The 4,091-nt window shown below is 41.3% G+C and overlaps 1 pseudogene; it reads right to left on the bottom strand.

Annotated features, from left to right (window-relative positions):
* Positions 1-890: 890 nt before the first annotated feature.
* LOC144761864 (olfactory receptor 13G1-like) lies at positions 891-1,850 on the bottom strand (annotated as a pseudogene).
* Between the last annotated feature and the right edge of the window lie 2,241 nt (positions 1,851-4,091).

The raw sequence follows: 4,091 nt of genomic DNA, 5'->3' as shown, positions 1-4,091 counted from the left end.
CCAGTTTCGAGATGGTTATCGCGTAATGACGCAATGCCTTTCTTTATGTTATATGGCTGTCTCACTTACAACCCGGGAGAATGGGCACCGAAGGCTGTAGGATGTCCTGCTCATGTAAGGGCACCTTCACACTTTGACCCGAGCAGCCTGCCCTCAGGATTGAAAAGGCCTACTGTAGGGGTGACTTATAGGTTTTAAGTGCAGTGACTGTAGACATAAGGAAACCTATATCTTTTGTAACTGGTTCTAGCACCAGCTTACACAGGCTGCAATGGCTGTCCTGAAGTGATAGTTTGAATTGTGTCCTATAGGAGGCATAATACATGCTTCAGCCTTTAGGGGACCTACGGGGTACCTATGCCCTTGGTACCTTAGTACCAGATACTAGGGACCGATAGGGGTACCCCAGTATGCAATCTGGGACGTACCTAAGTACTTACCGTAATAATTTAGGGGAGAAGGCATAGAGACTGGGGTCCTGATTAGCAGGATCCCAGTCAGACTAGTCAGAAATAGCATGACATCAATCAAAACGTGGGGGTAACCATAGAAGCAGATTCTACTTTCCTGCAATAAATATTAGTGGGAGCACAAGAATGTCAAGGAACACACTCTAGGTAAATCACCATGCACTGATTATTTTGACAATATTGCCATTCCCAAATTTTAATGATGAACAGATTTTCAATTAAGAGTCCTGGTAGCCATTCAAATGCTTCTGGCTTAGATGAGATTCAGTTGAAGTAAAACATTGTGACTTCATGATGGCGTGAATAATTAATATCATAACATTGAAAGTTTGTCTAAGGAGAAGTTAATGCCAAGTCAAAATTTGTAATAATGTCAATAACTGACATGGTAGAAAAAATCACAGCTACCACTAAAGCATACTATTTTGACTGTGGGAAAACATGTCTAGCAAAGATCTTGAAGAAAGCTTGTATTACATCAGCATTCCTGAGACTGTAGAGCATTGGATTCACTACTGGAGAAACAAGTGCATACAAGGCAGAAGCTACCTTGTCTCCATTACTGCCATAGCCCAACGCAGGAAGTATATAAGCGTAGATAGTGCTTCCACAGTACAGAGTTACCACCATTATGTGGGATGCACAGGTAGAGAAGGCCTTCATCTTCTTCTCAGCAGAGCGCATCCTGACGATAGATGTGAGAATTTGTGTGTATGATACTAATATAAAAAGAAATCAGAGCATGCCAAGGAAGATGTCTGTCACTAGAACTGCAATTTTGACGAGGTATGTATCAGAGAGTGAAACTTTTAGAACTGCTGGTATTTCACAGAAAAAATGGTCTAAGTAAGTTCTTTCAGAGAAGGACAGTTTCAGAATGAAGCTGGTGTGGATTGTGGCATTACACAAGCCAACAAACCATATAATAGCAGCAAGGGATGCATAGATATTCTTGCTCATGATAATTAGATAATGCAGAGGAATGCAGATAGCCGCATACCTATCAAAAGCCATCACTGTGAGAAGCATGAGCTCAGTGCCCAGAGTCCAAGTCAAGATGAAAAGCTGTGTCATGCAACCAAAGTAGGAGATGGACTTTGTCTCAGAGAGCAAGATCACCAGAAATTTAGGAATGATACATGAGGTCAGGCAGATGTCCAGTACAGCCAAGTTGACAAGAAAGAAGTACATGGGGGTGTGAAGACGATCGTCTTTGGATATGATGAGGATAATAAGGACATTCCCCAACAGGGCAAAAAGGTAAGTGGACAGGAAAACTGCAAAGAATGAAGACTGCAATTGTGGTTGACCGGAGAATCCCATAAAGAAGAACTCTGAGAATGACGTCTTGTTTGTATATTCTGTTAAGTTGATAGGCATCATCTAATAGATGTAGAGCAACATGATGGCACTGATTAATAGAAACATATAGAAGGTTTGGTTAGTAGAGCCATAGTTTCCTGTGTGAAATGTTACAATTGCATTCTTCGAAATCTTCCGATAAGTAGAAGTACTACACTGTAGTTGTCTCAAACATTATTACATATTACAGTTTCTAATCACCTAAAACGCTTCAATCTCACATACATGTCAAAGCTATTTAGACATTATGCCATGATTCTAAGCCCCTAGGTAAAATATTTTCCTTGTGCAAACTATTTTAGTGCAAAGCTATGAATTGTGACTACTTCAACCTTAACTCCTTGGGGTAAATATTGTAAGTGATAAACTCTGCACCCCAAGAATTGTACGCAGATCAATTTCAGCAAGTTAACCTGATAACATTTACAAGAGAAAACATCAAATTAATTTTGAGACTGGAAATTCGGTTTTAGCATTGTCTGTCAATCCCATTTACAGAGAGAGTACTTGGAATTATGCATATTCCCTGCACGTGGTAAATTCCTCACCCCTTGAGCACCATTTAGGGGCCACCACAGTTTCCATAGGCGACTACTGACATGCCCCCTACAGCCCCTGGAACTGACTTTGCGACCCTTGACCACAAGGGTGGCAAAATCAGTGCCCTTTTGCACATCGAACTGCACCACATTTGTTTCCTGTCCTTTTTTTGTTATCCTAGTACTGAGTAAAATACTGTTATTCAATACTAGTGTAATAAAAAGTGGAGCAAGAGGAGCTGCAAGGGACCTTTGCTTGCAACTGTGGGACAAGAAAGAAAATGCCTTTAGATATATAGGGTTTGCATTCGCCTTGTTGAGAATGTGTTTGTGTAAGAGAGAACAAGTTTGTTGAGAATGAGTGAGGGTGCGTGTCAGTAACTGACCACAGTTGAGTCAGAGTGCTTGAAAATGATTGAGTGTGAATGAGTGAGCAAGAATGAGTGTGAAGGAGTGTTAGAGAGTGAGTGGGAATAAGTGATTGAGAACGACCATGTATAACAGACTAGGGGCCCGATTTTTATTTCATCTGGAAGGCCATCCCAGAGCTGTCCGGAGTCGGACCTTCCAACTGACTCGTACTGGGATCTGGTTTTTCCAAACAACGCAGTACGATGCCCAAAACTCTTTACTTACCGAATTACTCAGTCACTCTGAATCTGTCTTCATTTTCCTATTGAGAACTCTCCGGAAACACGGAATGGAGTCGTCTGGAGACATTTCCCAGTCTGATTCTGAACGCCCAAGTACGATGTGTTCTTCCTATGCGCCGAATCGGTCGCCACAATGAACATGTCAGAGCACCTGAAGGGGAGTGTTTCAGCTCTGAATCGTGCCACAACATGACTCCTGCAATCGGGACTGTGCAGCCATGTATCCCATCATGAATTTCATCCCTATTACTCTATATCTATGATGAATACTGCAACCCCAACCAACGCGATCATCACAGATGGTAAGTTAGACACCTCCCCCTACACAATAACACTACTGAGAGAGCACAAGTTTGAAAAAAAAAATGTATAAGTACGCCATATTTACAAGCACGTAGTTAGTTTAAACATGTTTTGCACACGAGTGTTTTATATTCAGTAGTGAAATGTATAGAATGTTAAGTAGAGTAACTATAATTATAACGGTGTGAGATTAAGGTAGAAATGTTGGAATATATGTGAAAACCTCATGTTCTCATGTTAAAAGAATCATGTCCGAATTAAATGTAACTTTGAAAATCCAGTATAATGTGTAGGCCTTAGGGCAATTCACAGCAAACCTGAACGTGCTGCTAAATTAATGTGAGATAAGGTTGACATGGTTCTTCCAAATGTACTATTGAACTTAGGGTTAAAAGTATATGCTTTATAGATGTGTTATTTTAGAAACGTATGCTAGTTAAGAATGTTTGCTGTTTAAATCAAGTTAACGTTTTAAGAGTGCAGGGACCTGCTGCATGTAAATCAAGTAGGCCAGAGCCGATAATGTCATGTAGTTTAAATTGTCATGTGCTCGTTAGGGAAGAGGTCGAGAGGTGTCCAGCACAGAGCTTTGAGAGTGTTTTATGACTAAAGATATGGTGGAGTCTGGAATTTGAGGCCCACTGCAGGATGAGCTGTATGCAGGTGCGAGGGTCCTAATCAGCTCGAATGAAAGGGACTTTGTTCAGTGGCGCCTTGCGCAGGCCTGTAGGAGTTTCCAGGAATTTCAGGGGGTATCAGCGCAC

Source organism: Lissotriton helveticus, chromosome 1_1 (assembly GCF_964261635.1).
Source record: "Lissotriton helveticus chromosome 1_1, aLisHel1.1, whole genome shotgun sequence".
Classification (NCBI taxonomy): domain Eukaryota; kingdom Metazoa; phylum Chordata; class Amphibia; order Caudata; family Salamandridae; genus Lissotriton; species Lissotriton helveticus.
The sequence above is the reverse complement of the archived record's forward strand: the minus strand, read 5'-3'. Positions and strand labels throughout refer to the sequence as shown.